The sequence below is a fragment of the Catharus ustulatus genome, chromosome 3 (genome assembly GCF_009819885.2).
Source record: "Catharus ustulatus isolate bCatUst1 chromosome 3, bCatUst1.pri.v2, whole genome shotgun sequence".
NCBI classification, from domain to species: Eukaryota; Metazoa; Chordata; class Aves; order Passeriformes; family Turdidae; genus Catharus; species Catharus ustulatus.
Genome location: NC_046223.1, coordinates 77,872,089 through 77,894,926, shown reverse-complemented (window position 1 = coordinate 77,894,926; position 22,838 = coordinate 77,872,089). Strand labels below are relative to the sequence as shown.

General features: G+C 39.3%; 1 protein-coding gene and 1 pseudogene across 3 annotated transcripts in view; one reads left to right on the top strand and one right to left on the bottom strand.

Annotated features, from left to right (window-relative positions):
* Window positions 1–9,392: 9,392 nt before the first annotated feature.
* Window positions 9,393–17,818, bottom strand: LOC116993621 (annotated as a pseudogene).
* Window positions 13,667–22,838, top strand: part of KLHL32 (kelch like family member 32) — a 122,129-nt gene continuing 112,957 nt past the window's right edge. The window contains exons 1-2 of one of the 3 annotated variants that reach the window (XM_033053722.2): window positions 13,676–13,750; window positions 22,020–22,106. The gene's annotated coding sequence lies outside the window, so the exon portion shown is untranslated. Of the gene's footprint in view, window positions 13,751–17,301; window positions 17,359–22,019; window positions 22,107–22,838 lie in introns of those variants that run through there. The other 2 variants (XM_033053723.2, XM_033053724.2) reach the window with 2 other exon arrangements.

The window sequence follows — 22,838 nt, the reverse complement described above, 5'->3', positions numbered from 1 at the left end:
ATCCTTTTGTTCCTTATCTCATCAGTGTTAGGCAGAACCAGAGAACATAACATTAGCAAGAATTGGTTATGAGCCAAGTAAAAATTACTGTCCTGCAACTTTGTAAAGAAGAACTCCAGAGAGATGGACTTTCTGATGGATCACTTTTGCCTTTCAGTGATTATTGGTTGTTCTGTTATTTAATTCAGGCTATTTCTCTGTTACTGGTTTCAACTGATCAATCTTTTACGGGTTTCTGAAGTATCTACAGAAGAATCTGCATTGAAGGATTTTGCTTAATTCTAGTCTGTGGTCAGAGCATTCCTGAACACTTGCATATTTTCAAGGCTAGGTGGCTGCAGTGCTTTATTTAAAGGATTTATTGTCAAGTCCTTATGTGGATGAAGTTTATGGCAAGTGCAGCAAGCTCAGTGTTACAGACTCACACACCAGCCCAGACAGATCACCAGCTCCTTGTCAGATAATACTAATTTCAAAGATATTGCATTTAAATTCTCCTGATTGACTATGACTTGATATACTTGATATCGTCTTCCATATTTTTCCTGTCTGATAGTTATATCTCAATTAGCAGGTTACTTTGACTTGGAAATGCACAGTAGTAGCCAGCATGTTTGAGAATGAGGCAGCCTGGTTCTGGAATTAATTAGTTTTATCAGTTACACATGCCTTTTTACTTCATTTTTACTCACAAGGTTCAGTACCTCATGTTCTCTTCTCAGTGGCAATACAAATTGAGACAACTGAAAGCCTTATTATTTCTTGTAACCCTGGCTTCAGTTCATCCCTGTTGCTAGAGAGGGTGTAGGAACAACTCCAGAGCAAACAATATCACACAGATGGTCTAATTTAAAAAAGAGAAGAGCTCCCATAACTTTCTAAGCTTATCAATCACTCATGGTTTGACTGGTCCACAGAAAGTTACTTGAAACACAGGAGGAAAAACAAAAGGCCTGTGATAGGATGAGTGTTGAGCTGGTATTGCTGCCAGGTTGGTTGGTTGATTTGTTTGTGAGAGTTTGCTCCATCACTCAAGACAACATCCTGACTTGAGGCAGTACTGCAGCCACTTCAGTAGCTATCTGATAGTTCAGAAGAGTGTTGGTGAATGGATTCAGAATATTAACTATCTGTTGGAGTTTCTTTCATGAAATATAACACATAAAAAATAACAAATATATAACCTAAGTGTGCTGTCAAGATGCTCTTCTACAATAATGTAATATTTTCCATTCCCAAAGGATATTTGTATTCTCTCTATATGGTTTTAATTTACGATGATGCATAAATATTTATAACTTTATAATTTAGTTGTATTATCTGTGACTTGATGTATCAAGGGATTGATTTTCCATGCTTCTATAAGTAGTTTCAGAACCAGTTAAATTTATTCATATTACACTTTAATTGCATCCTTCTGCAATTTACAAATTGTGTATTTGCTGGTGTGAATTACATGAAAAACTGAAATCTTTTATTTACCTATGGGAAGCCAAATTTTGTGCAGAGAAGGAAAGCTAAAATGACCTCAGTGAACACTTCTAAAACCATTTTATATATATCTCAGTCCTAAAGAAGGCTTATATATAGATCTTAAGAAGCTGGAGAAGTTACAGTGTGGTTTAATAGCTCAGTGGCTTAATCAGTGTTATGCTGGGTAAGTAGCATTTGAGTCCGTGTCCTATACCTGTATTTTTTTAGGTGCAGTAGCTAAAAATCTGCCTGGCACACGCAAAGAATTCTTTGCAGATATTCAAGGAATGCCATACTGAGATTACACATCTTTCCTGGCTGCTTCTATAAGGCATTTCAAGTCCTCTAATTGCTAAAAAGCAAATGTATCTACACTAAAGCTGGAAGAGGGTTCTATCTATGAAGAAGCTACCAGACTGCAGAGCAAAGAAAATGTGACCATAGGGTTACAACTTGCAACCTTTAATTAAAACCCTTGAAGTAAAAATGAATGTGCAATATTGCATTACCAGAAGATTGGAGAAATACATTAAATTCATTTAGCATTTATTCCAAGAAGCAAATGAATATTCTGAGATGTGCACTGTTACAATATAACGATTTGCTGATTTAAACACAATTTCTCCTTGAATTTCTGGTTGAAATAACTTTATTCTAAACTCTAAGTTTAGGAACTGATCTTAAAACGTAAAACAGATAAAATGCTATTGACTATAAATAACATTTATACAGAACAGGATAAATAAGAATGAAAATAGTGGAAAAGAATCCAAAGCTCTAGACAAAGATATGTATTTGAAATTAATAAAAATTCTTGGCATTTGGAGTGTAATTCAGTGATTTTCAGATGAAAAATCCACATGGGAATATTTTTCATAATTATGTTCTGTCTGCTACATGGGTTTTATTTCTTTTACATCTTACTTTGAAATACCCTGTGGAAGTTCTTATTAGAGACACAGTTTTAGATAATATGTATTCATGTTGATGATCTGGGAAAAGTAGATTTATTATCTCCTTGCCTTATTTACCATAAAATATTACATTTTATTTGATTTAGGAATATACCAGTATGGATTATTGTAGCAGAGTTTAACAGGAATAATGCCCACTACAAATTATTTGCTCTACACCTAAGGCAATAGTACTCATAAATGTATGTCACAGAGAAGGATAAAGTTAAGACGAATAATGCTGCATAGTTTTAGTAAACTTTGCAATATTTCCTAATATTCTATGTACAATAATACAGAAAATTGATTACATTCTTCCTACAGGTCTTCTGAGCATTTTCATTGGTATGTGTCCCTATTTACCTGAGTGATTACATATCCAAATTGTGCTTGTAGAGAATGCATTAAAGACACAAGAAAAGGTTTCAATTATACCAACACATAGTCATGTGAACCAGTATTAGAGTTCAAGTGGAAATAATTACTGAAGTTAGAAGCCCTTTTGTGTGCCTCTTCTTCCCACAGCATCAAAAATCTAGGGGCAGCATGTGGGACACAGATGTATTTTGAACAGTTACATTTACTAATTATATAGAGAGATACAGTGGGTAAGTATGTAAGTGTCAGGTTGCTTTGGGGCCTACTAAAATAGACTATTAAAGAGGTCCCCAAATATTTAAGTTACTAACTCTATGTACTAAAACTTCATTTTTAGATTGTATAATAAGGACACGATTAAGCTTCAAAGCTCCAGCATTTTAATGCAGACTTACTGAGACTCCTTGAAGGCGGAGTTCTTCCATTATGTAAGATGTCTTTGGGGTCATGATGAAGCTACCACACTTTCCTATATATGTGTAATAAAATACAAAACCAGTATTCTCAAGCATTGCTTCAGGAACTCTATAGGTACTATTGTACTTTTTTATGCTAGAAAAGCTGTCAAGTTTTCTTTAGTTGATAAACAGTTTGTCAAGATGTCTCACATTTTTGTAATATAAATCAAGAAATTCTCTACAGGATATATGATGAGTGATAGCATGACAAATGTCACATGCACAAAGAAGTTAGGTGCTCAGAGGGATTTTTTGAACTTTCTGTGGGACTAGGTGTCAGCTTCTAAGAGCTGCTGGTAGATGAGGTTCCCTGCTGTACATACAAGTAGTAGTGGATTTCAGCCTGTGGATGACAGAGACTTAAAATAATTCAGTACACTGAGTTACTCTAGAGGAAATGTCTGTTGATGGCCTGTCTGAATTATGGCTGCAAAGCTTTCTTGTCTGAAGTACTCCTAGACTCTCATCAATGGATTGTGACATGGGCCAGTTTAATCCTGGTGTAAAATCTCTTGTCAGACTGTAGAAACGATCCCTGCGGGACATCTTTCTTTGCAGCATGGGGAAATTCACCTCTCACCTCAAGAACAATTGAGATTTTTAGATTTCTGCAAGCTGCTCCTGTAGTCTTTCACTTTTTGTTCAGACATTAGAGGGACCATGCTAAGTTTGTTCTTGTTCAACACTTTAATCTGTTTGGAAAATGTGAGCCATCTTGTAGTGGTTGATTGCTACAACAATGAGGTATTTTCAATTTTTTTTGACACCCCTGTGGATGGACTATAATCTGTTTTTGGAAATGGAGTCAAGAAGCAGAACTATGGACACCTCACATGGGAGACAGAACAGCACTGATTTCATGATCTGGTTTTTCTCTTCAAGTGCTGAAATGCACATACCAGTGATCTCCACAAGCTGTTGCAGCTCCAAGTAACAAAGCAAGATACATTTTTCTCTTTTTAATGAATGGATTATGTCAACCACTGCTTTTTGTTCTTTCTATTGGTTCACACGTATTTCAGGCTCTTCCACTGTCCTAACACAGGTTAGAAAATGGAGTGAAAAGTAACACAGCAATTTTTAAAAGAGCAGTTTCTCTTTTTGCTAAAAATAAATATTTTTTTCAGATGTTTTGTCTTTCTGAGGCATAAATAAGGGGTGGTTTTTTGGGTTTTTTTGGGTTTTTTTTGTAGTGTATAAATTGAAAATAGAGAGTAAAAGGCTAAAGTATAGTCAGCAAGTGTATAACAGCTGTCATGAAAAATTATGAAAAACTGACAGTGTGTTCCTGTTTCTTAATAATAGGGGAAGCATGAAAAGTTTAAATTTTGATACTTTTCACAACTTGGCATTTTATTAATGCATTACGTGTGTTTGCCAGAGACTACCATATGTATGTTTTGTTTACTGCCCCTGTAGATTGGGGCTTAAATGGAAACAATATTTGCTTTAATGCTAAAATTTTATTTGCTGTTTCTGACTTTGCGGGTTATTCCCACTGGGAGAAACAGAAGATGGCTTCAACAACTCTTCTGAAGGCATCTTGCTCATTTTTCTGCTCCTTTCAGACTGTATACATAAACCTCTCTTTTGTCTGGGCACAGCAGGAAACAGGAGACAGTTTCCATGCTCAGTGTCGCCTACCAGGCAACATTAACACACATGTGTACACAGATATGCAATTGCATGCTATTGTTGCTTTTGTGCACAGGACGACCAGTTGTTGTCTATAGCCCTTGCTGTCACAACCCTAATTTTTCATCTGATTACTTCCATAACCTGTCTCCCTCCGTGATGCTTTTTGTATCTTCATCTCAGATGTACAGAGTAACTCCCCAGACAAAAACCAACCCTCCTGATTTCAGACCAGATTATTCAACTTCCACTCCATGTCTGTCATTCTGGTGAATGATTTGAGCAGTGACTTCAGCTGTTTTGAATAAAATAAATTAAAAAAGCACAACAACAACAACAGCAACAACAAACAAACAAACAAAAAAAAACCCAAAAAACCCACAACAAAACCAAAAACTATATTTGACTGTAGTTGGAAGTGGGCTATCATTCCTGGTAACGTTAAATAGGATTTAGACTTTCCATAAATTAGAGGTACATCTCTTGAAAGTTAGTTGCAATCTGCCTTTTAGAGCCTCCTGCACCATTATGCCTTTCTGTCTATATGAGCAGACAAGTGCCTGCCTCCCAGAGTGGAATTCATCATTCTGAAATTACTTTCAAGTGTCTTTTTGTGTGCTTACCAGAAGCAATTTAAGTCTGCAGTCCAACAGTGCATTGTCTCTAAAGGAGAATCTTCTGCCAGTAGCCAGCCCTCAGCCTCCTTGGTAAGCAGGGCTCCTCTGCCTGCATGATAAGCCAGTTCAATGTACTGACTGTGCAGAAAACCACTCACTTTCTTTTCTTTCATTCTATTTTTTTCAGATACCCCTGGTTTAAGAGGGTGAGTAAGAAGCATAGCACACATGTCTTCCTCAAGATTTCTTTCAGGAAACTGTCTATTCCAGATTTCTGCCATTCCTTAACTAAGGAGTTAAGGATTGGAATCTCAACCTTTGAGGATTCAGTTACACTGTGTTAGGTGCATCTTTAGTCTTGATAAGTATAGTTACTATTCTGACACCAGTTTGACTAAAAAAGGTCTTCCTCCACTGATGTAACAGCACCAGTCATGCACATGAAAATACCAGGCTTTCAGACAGTAACTAAGGTTTTGATATTACTTAAGTACCACTGTGAGTGGACTCATCTATTCTGTAAATATGTTGATTAGAATATCTTCTGTTTCCAGTGCACAAATCCTGACAAAGGTGCAGGGGTCTTAGTTCAGATACTGAGGAACTGAGCAAGCTGTTACCTTGTATTGCTGGTATCTACAGAATATCATTATTTTGGTATCTACCATTCCTGACACTGTCTATGAATTCATGCTCTGACAACATGAAGCCATACAGAATCTTTAATAATGCCCTAAAAACCACAGAGAACTGTTAGAACGTATATAGAAGGATAAATGGCTGGTAGCATTTGCTAAAACATTCTAAAATGTTTTAAGCCTCAAACTACAAGCACTGGGAGTAGCAGCCTAAGATAACTGATTTCTGCAGGTGCTTTTGCATGGGGAAATATGGGAAGTCCTTGATCAGATATGGAATCAACTGTTCTCGAGATGGTACCTGGAAAGTGAATAGTCCCAGGTAGAGGAAGACTACACATGTTCACTATCCCATGTCGTGTTTCTAATGTGTACCCACTTGCTCTTCCTATTTTTTTCATCTTCAGAGGTTAGAAACTCAGAGAGTTTTATGATAAAACAGTTAACTTTATTTTTTTAACCGCATGAGGAAGGAGTTGCTGCTGCGCATAGCTAGCACAGGGAGGTCAGCTCTGCCAGCTGTAGTTGTGGAAGGGATGATGGAAAATCCTTTGGTTCTGCAGACAGACTAAGCTCAATAAATTACTTTTATGAGCTTTCCCTCTCCCTGCAGGTTTCTAAGACCTGCATCCTCCCTCTTGTGAGGAGAAGGACTGATTGTCTAATTGCCCTAGAATTAAAAGTGAAGCAAACATTCAGTCGTTCTTTCAGATCTTCAGTATCCCCGTGCTACTTTCCACTGCAGAAAGGATCTGAATGTAGGAAAAGGCTGGAGGAAGAGTAATCTAAAGACACTGTTATACAAACAGAATAGAAGTCGAACATTAAAAAAAGGACGAATAAACTCGCTGCTTTTGAAAACAAAGGCATGCAGAGCACTCTACACAACAGCCCATGCTTTTGTTAGCAGAGTGGCATTGCCAAGGTTTGCAACAGGCTCCATAAAGTGTTATATATACAAGCTCATCTGTCACAGTGTAAAAAGCACTGCAGGAATGTAGGAGTGCATAGCCTTTCTCCCTCTTCCTGACCCCAGGTTCTATCCTTACTATCCTTTTCCAGCCATGTCATGATCCCTTTCATCTGATCATAGAGGTTTTAATACATCAGAGCCTCCAGCCTGATGCTCTTGCAGCAGCCGCATGCTGAAAGGAGCAGCTACATTTTCAGAGTACTGGCAGTAAAACATGTTTCCTTGATGTTAGAAATACACCTCCTACTTCACAGAAATAAAAGCTGTGGAGTATCACATCTAATGTGCCAGACTATTTTGATTTCAACAGTTTAGAAGCTGAGAATGATTTTTTTTAAGCAGCCTCAGGCTGAGCCATGCTCAACTGTTCTTTGGGAGTAGGGAAATCTCAGAGAGATGGAAGAATAAGCAAATTGTTAGCATTCAATGTCCAGCAATGTACCTACCAAAAGTACTATACACGTTGCTTAGAGAACTGGTTTTTTTAGTTTTTTGTCTAACCTCCACTTCTTTTTTCCCTTTCTGTAAATGTTAAGGGCTACATCCAGGGCTGTATTCAGAAAAATGTACATAGCAGAGGAAGCACTGCAAGGTTCAAGCAGGATCTTACACACCCTGCTACCTGTCAGGGAGTTTATTTCCTCCAGTAGTAGATGTCACCTCATGTGACTAAATCTGTCTCAAATGAAAGAACCAGGTCAAAGCAGTAACCTAGATAACTTCAATGTTACAGCTAACATTACTATTTATATAGCTTCTACTGAGAAGGGAATAGTTACTCCCTTACCTGTTTTAGTTTTCTTTTGCCCACTGTGCTTCTTTTATATATGTGCTCTCATGTAGTTTGTGTTTGTCAGCTCCACCAACAAGCAGAAAACCCAAGGCACTTAGGTGTTTTCATCTAGCTCCACTTGCAATGATGGTAGAGGGGGGGATTGTAGATATTATGTTTTCTTCCTTTTTAAATGTTGGACTTTTATTCTGTTTGTTTCTTTTAGATGTTTGTGGTACTGACATGTAATCTGGAAAATGCTGAGCTGAGAGAACTGCTCAGAACATAATATAGTGTTTGATGTTTTCATGTTTTTAATGAAAATAGGGGTGCTGGGTGTACTTTCAGATGTAACTAGGAATTGTCTGTGTTCATCTAGCTAATTTTCAGAACGTTGGGATAACACGCACCACCAGTACAGTAGGCTTACATACAACTTTGCAAATCAGGAAGAGCACTGTAAGAGGAGATGATGGGTTAAGTATAGATGAGTTGTAAAAAACCTCTGAACAGAAGGTTTACAGAAACATTGATTACACATGATCAGAGATTGCTGTAACTTGTGGCTATGTGGGGAACTCATCATAAATTACCATAAGATGAGAATCTTGCGAATCCATACTGGAATCTGAACTGCAGAAGTTTTCAGTATGGATAGCTGAGTGATACATGATCCTGACACAGTGACTGTTAATCATTTTAGATGTTATCCAGAAATCAGAAGGAAAAAAATACTTCCTAGTGTGGCTGGAACCCCAAGGAACTATAGTGTTCATAGAGATTCCAGTGACAGAAATTTTGTATTTACTTTTCTTCATAGTGTCTGAAGGGGTAACACAAAATTCTGTATTTATGTTTGAAAGCAGTCTCAGTTTTAAGTTCAAGCCAGCTGTACCCTGAGGCTGAAACATGGCCATGTTTTGGCAGCAGGGAAGACTGCCATATGTTGCAGTGATAAAAAAATTACACTGATGCCAATCTCTGAAGTCAGTCTTCTAAAAAATATATAAGGGAGCATATTTGTGGAAATATAAGCTTTCAGAGAGAGCGAGAGTAAAAGAGCTTGACAAGCCTTTATTTAAGGATAATTTTTCTGTCTCTTCAACAGTAAACGCTGCAAGTCATAATTCACTGTTGTTCTTGAGAGAAGTTGTATATGATACATAAATCCATTGCATCTCCCTGTTATACAGAATTGCTTGCTGTCTAGCTCCCAGCTTTCAGTTGCCATAGGACAATTCCGTTCATTGAATAAATTCTTACTTATTGACTGGCTTTTAGTGAACAAAACCGGAAATCAATAAGAAGACCTTTTTTTTAGGAGTCATTCAGGCAGACCTCTAATGAGAGCAGGGGATGTGGAGACCATGGACCTAGCTGGCAGCACCATGACACACCCTTTCCTTTTTTACGGTTAATATAGGCCACTGGTTTGTAGCTCTCATGGGTGAGTTCCAATGCTTTTAAAATTAGCAATTTGTTTTAGTTCCAGCAGTATGTCAAGGATCTTTGAACACAATTATTTATATTCTTTATATGCATATAATAAAATTTATTGTAGGATATATTCTTACAGTGCAGTAGTTCCAAACTGCATCTACTGCAACCTTAATGCAGAACAAACTATTCAGTAAAAAATACGGATGTCAATCATAAACCTTCTGTTCCCTACTGCAAACATTGAAGCTGCTGATTATTGTTGCTGAAGAAGGACTATTACTGATCCATAAAGCTAACTATCTGAGCCGTTTTAAATCCCCTCCATTTACCAGTATCCTGAGGTGCATTTTTAGATTGCTATGAAGTTGCTGAGAACAGACTGTGGATTCCACCACCATCTTCTTTTATGTCAGTGAAGCATATGGCCATAAACTACCATTTATGTCCTTAAGCATTAGAAAGAAATTATCCAGAGATGAAATAAATTTGTTTTGAAGCAGAATTTTTACTACTGGCTAGATCAGTAGTTTCCAGATAAACATTTTCTTGCCCAGCAGTCATGGTAGCCTTCAAACTTGCATTTTTTGACAGTATACAAGCTAAGAGTTCTTCTGCATCTTCTGTGCCAACAGGTTCAGCTGGCTTTGAAGTGAGGAAATGAATTAATTTGCATTTTTTGTATATACACACTTTTTCATTTCCACTTCTCTTTAATTCCCACAGTACTTTGCATCTGAGAAAAAAATACTGGCGGTTTCTGTAATTTTTTCAGAGTGAGACAGAGTTCTCCTAAGAAGATAATAATTGTTTTTTATGGCTCTCTATCTCATCAACCAAAAAATTTCCTTATGTTATTCTGAAACAAACCATTTAGTTCTAGGACAATTTCTACCATTGCTGTCAAGATATTTAATGCTTCGCCTGATCCAGATATTTGCTTCTCAGTCAACTTGAATGGCTCAGCTCTATTAGCAAATGGCACAGTTCTATTTTGTAACACATTTTCTGATACTTGAGAAAGTTCAGTGGTCAGCAATTTTTTAACAGAGGTAAAACACCCTGATACAACTAATGCAAATACATTATCCACTGAATAACTGATAGAGGACACCTACAAAATATGCATAAGATGTCAACATCTGTTGCTGCTTCAGACAGTTCTCACTAACTGAATCTTGTACTTTATCGACCAGAACACGAATTCCTCCTGAAAATCTATTTGGATGATAGCACTGTGTTGATCAACAGCTCTCTTATGATACAGTTTTGCATAGATACATGATTTATATTTACAGTCTCGACCAAATGGCTATCAGTGGCTTGAAGTGTTTGTGTATTCAGAACTGAAACCATATATTCTTTCTCAGCTAGAGGAATCTTGGTTTCTTGCAACTCTGTGCTTCTTTTAGTTATTTCTCCTTGAATTGCAGATCTGTTTTCATTGTTTTGTTGTTTTTATTAATTGTGAATAGTTTAGTGATTGTTTTCACTACTTTTTCCATAGTGGTCATTATCTCAATATGCTTTGTAACTTGTTCTTCCTATATGGTCAGCTTTCCTTTAAGAGCTACATAAATATTTCAATGAAAATATAGATTCCATTTTACTCTTGTGCAGCAGTGAGGTCTCCTTTTAGGTGCTTAGTCTCTTCAGTATCTTCCTCAATAACAGCTCCTTTTGGCAGCTCTTGGTTAACTTCAGGTTTCATCATGTTCTTTGTTTTGTAAGTATACTCCACTGTACTCTGTTTTCCCTTGGGATTTATAGATGTGGGAGAAACTCTGGCTATTACTGATGTTCTTTGTTCTTCTCTGAGAGTCTTAAAGGATCCTCTTAGGATGCCCTGTGTCTTCTTCCACAAGAGCAGCAATAACTCTTTCATGGATCAGAACAGATTACTTGGTTTTTCCAGCTTCATAAACTCTTTTATCAACTGCTCCAAACAGAAGTGTTTTAACCTCATGCAAGTTTATATTCCCAGTTCTAACAAGTTGTTGTCCATCTGCTCAAGTTACTTTCATACGGATAGTAAAGGAAAAATAGTGGGATCAACTTGAATATGCATTCATGTAATTAGCTGCAACAGTTCTTTAGCTGCACCTTTTTCCAAGATTTGGTGTGCTTCATTTTTGTATTGAGGTATTTCTCCTGAGCCTTTCACATTTACACGTGTCTTATGTATGGGATCATTGAACAGCTGCAGCCTGTCTGTAGAGCTGGGAATAGGAGTAAGATAAACAACTTCTTCATTATATATTTCCAGAATAGATAAATTCACAAAAAACAAAGAATAAAAATAATTGTCAATCTCTGTGACTTTTTCTAATATTTTCTAATATTTGATATGATGTATTGCCAGATTCCTTTCAGTGGTGTCCAGCAACAGAATAAGCAGTGACTATAAACCAAAACACATGAAGTTCCACCTCAACTTGAGGAAGAACTTAACATTGAAGGTGGGAGAACCCTGTAAGAGGCTGCCCAGGGAGGTCACGCAGTATCCCTCTGTGGAGACATTCAAAACCCACATAGACACAAACAAGGAAAGGTACTGTAGCCAGAGTAGTTTTGTGTTGCACATGAATTAACTGACTCTAATGAAGCACTGGCCTTGTCTTTATACTTAAAGACAAAAATGGGCCTCTGCCTGGTATTGCACTGCATAAGCACCAAGCTACTTGACCCTTGACTTGGGGAAGCTTTGCATTACTAACACAAACACTCCTTATACTGCATCTTGTGCACTTTCTGGATTTACTTCCCAGTTGTTACTGTCTGCTCTGCAGATGAGGAATTGGGGTATTTCTAGATACCTTTTATAAACACCTTACAACAGAACTACTCATCTGTCACTAGGCTTAGCTGAAGACCCACATGCTGCAGAAGTGTCTTAAGGAATTGTCATCAGAAAAAGACCTGAGCTCTTCTGATGTGGCATGCATGTAAAATTGCATGTAAAATTTAATATGGTGGTGTGTTGGAGATAGAGGCAGAGATTTTGTGGATCTACTGTTTTTGTATTAGCTTCACAGATCAAAAAACAGGAACTAAGCTCCTAGGAAAATCCAGTAGCAAAATGAAAACTGCTTAAAAGTAGAGGTGCTCTGTGCAATTCTCAAAATAGTATTTTATCCTACATATAAAAGTATGTTCCAGTTTTGCCACTGATGAATGGATCTCTAATCATTACATTTATTTTTTAATTCTCCTGAATGTTCTTCATAACCATGGAATCAGTTAGAAGGTGCGGGAAGAAAAGTTCCCACCACCTCTTAGTTTCATGAGGTGAGGCTGAAAGAACAGCACTGTCACTGAGCCTCACTGCAGGGCTGAGTTCTGTGTCTCTGCAAAGGCAGCATTTGGAAGAATACACAATGGTGCAGCACTTGTATCTCAGACAGATGTTCACAGAATCACAGAATGACTAGGTTGGAAGAGGCCTTCAAGAACATCGAGTCCACCCCATGCCCTAACACCTCAGCTAGACCATGGCACCAAGTGCCATATCCCATCTCATTTTAAATACATCCAGGGATGGTGACTCCACCACCTCTCCAGGCAGACCATCCCAGTACTTTATCACTCTTTCAGTGAAAAACTTTTTCCTAATATTCAACCTATGTTTCCCTTGGCCTAAGACTGTGTCCTCTAGTTCTGTCAGTTGCTGCCTGGAGAAAGAGACCAACCCCCACCTGACCACAGCCACCTTTCAGGGAGTTGTAGAGAGTGGTAAGGTCACCCCGAGTCTCCTTTCTCCAGGCTAAACAATCCCAGTGATGTTTCTCATCACTTTTGCACATAAGATTTTTAAAAAGCCTCATTAAACCCCATAACAGGATGATACAGCAGTGGTGCCTTAATATCCCAGGATGTAGCGCTCAGGTCCTGACCCTGCAGAGACCTCATCCTTTCGAGCCGTATCTCTTGTCCTAAAATCCTCCTTCCCACATGTCGCCCCTGACAGCCCTCCTGACCCCGCCGTCCCTGTGGTTATCCCTCCTCGCAGGTGCTCTTCCAACAAACTTAGCGCCACTTAAAGGGCTCACCCAAGCAGGCCTCCTCCCCCAGCCCTCCCGCAGGGCCGTGCTCCCGGCGGGCGGGCAGCACTGCGGCCCTCGCCTCCCGGGACACCGGTCCCGCACCGCGCCGGGAGCGCCGGCACCCGGCGCCGGGATGCCGCGGCCCGACCCGCCTCCTCCTCCTCCGGCAGGTGCGGCCCTCCCGGGCCGCCCTGCGCACTGGGCGGGGCGGGGAAGCTCCTCCTGCTCGGGCACCGGAGCGGCACAGCCGGGACGGCGGCTCTGCGGCGCGGGAGCTGCTTGCCCGCGGCTCGTCCCCCCGCTGCCGTCGGAGCGGAGCGGGGCGGAGAGGCGGCGCCGCCAGCGCCGTGCGCGGCCCCGGCACCTGCCCGAGGTGAGCGAGCGGCCGGGCCCGAGGCGGCGCCGCGCCGCCCGTGTTACCTAACCGGGACCGGGGCGGGGGGCGGCCGCCGGTCGTGCCCCCGGCCCCGGCCGCTCGGCACCGCTGCGGTGGGGAAGGGGGCTCTGGTGGGGAACGGGGAGGCGAGGGCGAGTGTCGCCGTTGCCAGGGAGACGGGTCAAGCGGCAGCTCCAGCGGCCGGGGCGCCCCCGGGCACCGAGCAGAGCTCCCGCCGGCCCTCGGCTCCGCGTAGGAGGCGGCCGGGGGAGGATGAGCCCGAGCCTGGGCTGGCTCCGGCGCCGTGAGTGCCGCTGCCCGCGGGGTTATGCGGGGACGTGCTCCAGGTGCCCGGCTGGCGGCGGCCCCGTGGAACATGGCTCTGCCGCCGCGACACGGGCGCTGGAAGGCGGCTCGGTACTTGGTGCGGGCTGCGCTCGCCTCTGCCCGCACTCGATGCCACTCGTTTGACTGACAGAAACAAGCCTCGGCTCCTCTCCGGGTTTTAAATGTGCGAGAGCTCACAACTGCGAATGATCCTGGCACCCTGATTGCTGGAAGATTGTGTCTGTAGCCCTCGCAATTGAAAAGATGCTGCTCAGGTGGTTGTAGCTGGTGGTGGGGAAAGATTTAGTTCCTGGCACGAAATTTTCCGTTTGGTGGATCTGGAGCAATTCTAGGGAAAAGCGCGGGTCCCTGCGATGCCGCAGGTTGCCAAAGGCTCATTGCTGCCAGGCCAGCGGTGCGCGCTGGATTCCGCCGCTGGAGCGAGCCCGGCTTGTCTGAGCTGATCCATAGCTGTCACACCAAACCCTGGGAAGCAGCGTGCTTGGCACCAGACAGCGCAGTAAAATGGGAAAGAAATGGAATTATGGTTTAAATCTTACCACGGGGAAATAAACTGCAGACGTTGATCATAGCAAATAGTGTGTGACTACAGTTTGTCGTGGATTTTTCCAATTTTGTAGGGCTAGGAAAATATCTTACAAACGTTTCAGAAGCAAGTTGGGTTAGTCTTATTTGGGTAAATGTTCATGGCAGCATTTGTTCAGTCGTGAAAAGATCAGGAGCAGACCCAGAGGCCACAATCCTGTTATCTGTAGCACATAGGGTAAAGGATTACTGTAGCCCTGCCAATTCCTGTTGATTCTGGGATCTGCCTCCATAAAGCAGTTGGCAGGAGCAAGACTGCTGAGGCATATTCAATTCTTTAGAGTTTTTATCTGAAAACCGTATTTTTTATTTAAGTAAATCCTACAGAAATCCAGTGATATGCTGAATAAGTAGTACAGTTGCCACAGATGCTTAAAAAGCCGCTCATTATAGCTACTCAGTGACATCTCTTTGTTATTCAAGTTTACAGATGATTACAGAGTATTTTTTTCTTTACTTTGAAAGTACTCCAGAAAAACTCCTTTAATCTTTTGCCTGTTTTTCAGACTGTGAATAATTTGACAGCATCTGCAAAGCACTGTACGGTTACTGTGTACAAAGTACTACGCTTGGTATAGGTATTCTCAGAAACTGTTAGAGAATAATAACCTCTTGATTAGTAGGACACTAAAAATAATGCAGTTGTACCAATTAACATCTCTTAAGCACAAGATTTATAATTTTTTAAAGTGCCTACGGTGTTTATAAAAATATTGTGTTTTACTATCCATACAAGCAACAGAAGGCCCTGTTAATTCCTGTATAGGCATGCATGGAGAAAAATGTACGTTTGGACAACCATTGGATTGGCAGATGGGGAGAAAATTGTACTCCTAATATGTCAGGAGGGAAAGAAGTTGCCTTGGGGTTTCTTTGAAAATGATCCAGTTAGATTGGCGCAATTCTAAGCAAGAGAAAATGCTGTTAGAGAAGGGAATATTTTAATATGGAAAAAGTGTTGTTTATTTAACACTTTGTACCTCAGTGTGAACCACACAGAAGATGAGATTAACCACTGTTTTTACTGTCTGAAAACAATGGGATATTTTAAAAGTAAAGGTGACCATGCAGGAATTTAATTTATGGATAAATTTTTATGAAAGCGAGCTTTGAAGTGACTGTGTTTCAAATTGACCCCGAACAAATAGTGTAGAATCTTGCCTTGGACAAAAATATGAGATTCCCACAGATCTTCTAGTGGAGTTGTAATCTTTTCTCAATCTTGTCTTCTCTTTTTAAGACAAGACATGAATAACTGTGTTTAAGATGGCAACTTCTGTTGAAAAGTGTGTGTTTTGCTGATTGTGTTGGTGAATTTGACCCAGGATTTGAATTTGAACATACAAAGAAATTTAAGTAGCATCAAGGGAGGTGATTTTTTTTGGGTTTTTTCCTCTCTTTTTTTAAAGGGAGCAATAACTTTTAATTTTATGGTAAGGAGAAGTATGGTTAGAAGATCAGGAGCAGATGGAAATTTATGCTTACATGGGTCATTTCTTCAGTGGGCACTTACAAAGTAAAGTAAGTGCAATTTGAACAGAGAAAATGCTGTGTTCATTAAAAAAAAATATTTTTTGTCTATTTTTGATTCAAAATGTCTTTCTTTTGCCTGAAAAGTCAGAAATTGATGTAATGTAGTTTCTGACACTGATGATCAGCTTCTACAAAGCAGCAGAAAGGAATGTATTTAATAAGAAATTCATGGCACTGCTGTGGTGTTTTTGATCGATTCTGCTGACTGGAATACGATGAACTTAATGGACAAGAATGACAGTAATTTAATGCCACACTAGCATGGGGAAGTGATGATTATAAATTGAACTAGAAGTGGGGATTGGATTAAGTGAAAAATGAAATTAATTTAATCACTTGTGTGAGAACAGATGACGGTTATTGGGAAAAACTAGCCAAACAAAAATGTCATGCAGTGTAATTATGCTAGCAACCACATATTTGTCTCATTTAAATTCTTTTATTGAAAAAAAGTTATCCATCATATTTCTCATCCATCTAAGACTTTTATATGATACTTGCCAGTGTGTTCTTTGCTCTTAGGACTTCAAAAGGCTAAAAATCACAAGATTTTCCTAAGAAATTATTGAATTTTTAGAACCCTAATTTTTGATGTTTTTAACAGTTTATTCCCCACACACACACAAAAAAAAAAACAAACCCAAAACCATCCTCATACTACTAATTAGTAGGAGAAGTATATCCCCTCAAATTTCTTGAATCATCTGATGCTTATACGTAGTAGTGAAAGACAGGATCTTTAACACAGTGATTTCTAAACCCTCACTTCTTTGTGTTCTGATTTAAATGACTTTTTGGCCACTTATGCAATAAAACAAGGTCTGCTGCTCTGGCATTCTGTGTGCATACTATATTGCATGACTGTGTGCTTGTAGATAGAATACTTTTATTTCCAAGAGATTTTTGAAATTTTACTATCAAATTCTGATTGTTGAAAATAAGTAAAGAGTGGAAACCCTTCACAGGATCTTGTAATTGTTTTAATAATATAATTTTTTTTAAAGTTTTTGTCTCATGTGTGGGTTTTACCCCTGACTGAATTTTGGGCTTTTAACAGTTAGAACCTTCAAATTGAGAAGAAACATACTGAGAAGACCATTTTTTGAGAGCCAGTCCTGCAAAGTCTGAAGAAATTTCAGGTACTAGAGGCTACTCTGGGAGGTAGTTTCAAGAGACAAAAATGAAGCAATTATGTTGGAGTTGGACAGTTTAAAGTGGGAGACCAGGAGAGCTTTGAGACTCCTGGTTCTGGGTGTTGCCATGTGCATCAGCCTCCCTGAATCTACCTGACCTTTATAGAAAGGGAAATGTCTAATGTAGGCCAGAAAAGAGCTACATCAGGTTCTGGGCAGGTGCTAGCCTGTGTTTTAGATTCTAGAAAAATGTTTTGTCAAGATTTATCAGATATGTGTTTTAATTCCACTTTTAACTATGGAAAAACTTGGACTAAGCTAAGATTCAACACTGAAGTCCATTGCTGGTCGTGTTGTGGATTTGCAATGTTCATCATCTTTTCTGGGGCAGATGAGGTACCTGAATTAGGAAACCTTTGTGCTGCTTGCGTTCAGTGGCAGTGAAGTCACTCAGGGCAGATAGCATGTGCGAACTGGGGCAGTACCAAGAGGTTTATGCACTGCTAGATCTTTGAAATACAGCTCTCCTTCAGCTTGAGACAGGAAAGGTGCTGTTTCAGAAAGTGACATTCCAGTAGTGAATGCTGTGCAAATTTCAGCCACGTTCTTGCCAGTTGAAAGCTATTGACCTTGATATTGACAGTTGGATATTTCCCTGTGATGAGAAAGCAATGACATATGTAAACAATTATGAGCAAAATAAATCAGAGGCTTCAGAACATCAATAATACTTGAGAATGGATGATTTTTTTCCTCTCTAAGTTAGGTGACTGTTCTCAACAGTTATGTAAATTAAGAATTTGTTCTGCCAAAATTTCCGTAGCAATATGCTGCGGCAGTTTAGAAGAGCATTAATTGTAGGGAATGAGCTCTGTAGGGGGATAAATATTGTAAATATTTTGATTCATCAGTACATGAAGGTTAAGGTTGTTCTGAAGAGTGTCTTTTTCAACAACCATCTGTCTGTGTTTTTCCTGATGGGAATGTTACATATAGTTGTGGTAGTTGACAGCATAGATATTGTAATGTTGGAGCCTAATTTACTTTCGTGTTTTTCCTGAGTGCTGTGATGGTTTAGGATGGATCTTAAGGTCGTGGATTTTTCTCTCAGTAGTCTAAACTTCAATTTTTTAACCCCTTGTGCCTTGAGAATAGCCTTTCATTCTACTCTTCAGTAAGAAACCAGTTGGAAAAAATTCTCAGCATCACTTGTTTGGATTACAGGGGGGTTTTGTTTTGAAACCAGTTTATATTTGTTTATATATCAGAGTGATTGAGGTCCATTTCTGCACTGTCAGTAAGGCTTGATTTCTGTCCTGTATGTTCTGTTTGTTTTTAAGTGATTGCTTAAGTAAAAACAGCATTGCTTAGATTAACAAATTTTGAAGAAGATGTGAGCAAACTTATGGCCTTATTATGTCTGAAACATTTTCCATCAGGTATCACTTCAGGTCAAAGAAAGTAAAAGGGCTACTGCCCTTTTTAAGCTAAACTGTGCTTCTACCTGACCTATCAAGACAAAACAAATAAAAACCTGTGGTTAAAGAAATGTCATCAGGATATGTGGAATGTATATTTTTCAGGTTTATTTTTTAAATTTTCTAAAATTTGTCTTAATGTTTATTTTTCCCAACAGCTATATTAAAGACAGTGTCTTTAATAATAGTTTTTCCTGATCTAATACAAATTTTAAAATTATGTCTTTAAAGCAATTTTTTGAAGAAGGTTCTCCCTTTGAGGGTATACATCTTCTGTGGTTTTTGCCTTTTCTCTGTTAGTTTTGAAAGCCCCCCTTTCAGTCAGTGACCTATATTTTAGTTGCATAAAACAACAATAAAAAAGAAAGAACGGAGGTGATGTTTTCAGAACAGAACTGGGACTTGGACTTGAGTGAAATGTGGAGATCAAAATAGAAGTCTCAAGAGCAAGGCTGAACTGAAGTGCTGCCTTCTTGTGGGGATAAAAAGGTACCTGTTGTGTGAGTTTGGTGTATTCCTCTTTTTTTTTAATTTTTTCTGTTTCTGTAGAAAACTCAGTCAAACAACCAGGAAGGGATCAGAACTCCTTTCTGGCAGGGCTTCAGTGTATCAACCCTGCAGAGTGCACTGGAGTGTGCCATCCCCCTGCCGTGCTGGGCTTCCCACCCTCGGTGAGGTTAAGTTAAAGTACACTGGGGATTTCTTGCAGTGTGTGGTGACTTTTGCATATAAATGCTGTATTTGCTTGTAGGGAAGGTTTGTAGGAAATTGAATGATGGCAATGCAAGTGAAGTCTTGTCCATTTGCATTTGTATGTGGTTCCATCCTCCAAACACACTCACAGAATTGCAGAAACCTAGGTGTTGCTGAAATATAAATAGAAGAACTAGAGTGCTTGGCTTGCTTGCTTAGGGAGGGATAACTATGAATGGAGGTGAAACAGAAGTAGGAATTCAGTATTAGAGAGCAAGTCAAACTTCAGAATGTTTTGATAGCCAGGGCTGGCTGCCTAATACAGGAGAAAGCTCTCTTGGGCCAGTGTGACTGGATCCTCAAGTATATATTCAGTTTGAAGTATGCTTTTTTTTCTTTTATTTGATTTGTTCAATTTCCTTAAGACCTTTTGATCATGTTCATCAAGCAAATGCCGTCAGATTCCATGTGAAGCATGGATGTACATGACATCAGATGAGAACAAGTCACACACAAAATCAGTGGAGTTTATATTCCTTGCGCTGTTCACATTTCCCCAGGATTCCCAATCCACTGTACTGCAACTCTACCTTAAAGGCTGGAAAACTGCTAGACAGGCTGTTTGAATTTAGTGTCTTTTCTAATTAAAACTAGCTCTTGCACTATGTAGTTGCATTGATTTTTAGTGGTGTTGCTGGGTAGGTGAATTAAGAGAATTAAGGCTCTAGTAGCAGAACCTTGTCAGTTGTAATTTGTAGCAGTTTAAGACATAAATACCTCCAGCTTTCTGCCTCCCTCTGCATGTATTGTAGAGCTGGAGGAGTAAAACAAGTGCCTGCATTTTTTCTGGTTTTAGGTACTATTGTGGGATGTCAGTATGAATTTGTATCATGACACCAGTGGCAACACAAGTGTCACCTCTGCTCTGGGGCAATAATATGTGGCAGAACATGGGGCATACGGGAGAAGGGGAGTCAAAGCTTCTTCAGTGGCATAGATTGATTCTGTGAACTACATATTATGCTTCTACATTTTGTCCTGTCACTGGTCTGCATACTTTGAGTGTTGAAAATTGCTGTTGGAAATCTGAGGAGTGAAATTTCATAGACTGTGTGTTTAGTTCCTGATATATTTATTCTTTGGCCCAGGTAGTAAGATTGCTGCGTGATCAGCAGGTAGCCCATAACAAATCCCAGATCAAGCTCTGAACATCTAAAAGGAGAAGGAAAAAAAAAGTGGCAATATAGCTACAGGGATCTAAAGATATAAGAGAGAAGGGTAGGGTTTTGTTGTTTGTTTGGGGTTTTGTGACCTCATTGTTTTTGTTTTTTGTTTGGTTTGGGTGTTTTTCTGAGCTAGTTGGTATAGTCTGTGGGATGAAAGAAAAAAGTGCAAACAAGTGTTTCTTTTGCTTAGACCTGAAGAAGGCACAGAAGTCTAAACACTTGTCCATTCTTTTTCTAATTCAACTTCTGCTCCTATTCAAAAATGAGAGATTAAAACAGTTTTTATTATCTTTATTTTAGGTATTTTTCCTTGAAGCAGCAGTTTTTCTCCAAGTAAAGTTGTGTCTCACACCAAGGAGGGCTAGGGAATGGGTGAAGAAAATCTTGAGCTGTAAATTCATAACCTTCTGTTTGAAGGGGAAAAAAGTCCCTCTGTTTGTTGTTGACTAAGGTTATTTTCCATCTGTTTATCTCTGTTACACACATTTAAAAACTGTCAGAAGAACCAGACTTTATCAGAAAATACCATCTAATGGGTTTATGACACCTTGTGCATCTTGTTTTGACACAAGATGTTCTGCAGCTGTACTGGCTTGAGGTACCCCTGACCCCTCTGTCCTCCTGCTGCAGCTTGTTGCTCAAGTGTTTTGCTGCCATCACTGTGGAAGGGTCTTGGGGATAGGATCACCAACATGTCTCCTAGAACTTTAAGAAAAATAAAAAACCTCCCCCTTAAAAATCAAAAGGCAGCCCCACAGAAGTTTCTCTTATACTTTTAAACCAGGTCAGGCAAAAGAAGGAAGTATAGAGCCAGCAGTGCTGCTGAACTTGTACCCATTCTGTCTTGAAAGAAGAGAAAGTTGCTTTGACCTGTGATAAATACATGCAGACTACAGAAAGGCATGTGGACTGTATGTGTTTAGTTTTCTTTCATATAGTTGGGGGTAAAAGGTGTTAAAACAGTGGGTTTATTTAGCAATTTCTGGCACTGATTTGTAGTAAGCAAATGTTTACACTGCAGCTTGCCATAAATAAACAGAAGGATGTTTGGAAACCCTTACCAGCTTTTGTGTAGGAGAGAGCAGTCATAACAAACTGGTTCTGTGAGAAACTGAAAACAAATAAAAGATGGGCTGTTATTCATGGTTTGCAATGGCAGAAGAGACTGTGAACAAAAGAAGCAAGTAATTTTCAAATACTGAGAAACATTGTTTGTGAATCTGGGATAAATTTCAGTAACATTTCATGTTCTCCTGTTTTCATTCTTTAGAATATCTAAAGAAAAGAAGTTCAAATGATTTTAACCAACTCCAGCCTCAGAGAAGGGTGAAAGTCTTCAGCTGCATTCAATACTGCTGTGAGTCTTTTGTATCTCCCCAAGATATTTCCAAGGACATTTGCTACCTGTTTCTGAGTGTTAACAATCTTGCACTCACTTAAAAGTCTTATGTAGTTAGCTAAATAAAAGAATTCTTTCAAAAATCCTCTAGCAAATCTTTTCCTACAAGGAAAGTATTTTAGTACTTAATGAGATTATTGCCTATTATAAGGAAGTTATTTTCCTTATTATTTTGTATTCTTGGGATTTTTTGAGTCTAACATTACGGTATAAAGTAATAGGTGGGCAATAGAGCATCTCCAATTGGGTAGCTGAGGCATCGATTTATGGGGTTTGTTTAAGTAATTGCTAAATGGTACCAAACCCCAAAATCAATATTCCATTTTTATTTTATACTGACACATAGTTTTTGTGATTGAGTAATGTCCAAATATCTTAATAGCTGATAACTCATATTGACTTTTTTGCTACTTTTTTTTTTTGGTTTTCATGCAACCACAGCAATACACCAACAAATCTCTAGCCTTAAAAGATAGACTAGACTCAGACTAGAAATGGAGGTTATTAAATGTTAATGAAAATCATGGCTAAAGCTGAACCTTTTTCCTAGTTATTCCCTGTGTGAAGTGGAAGTATGTCTTCAGCAATCTGAGGATCCTCACAGAGAATCTCTTGGTTCCACTGCAACCAAGGAGACAGGGAAATTGTATTAATAGCTCAAATGTCTTTGTGACCTGTGATGGTAGGAAA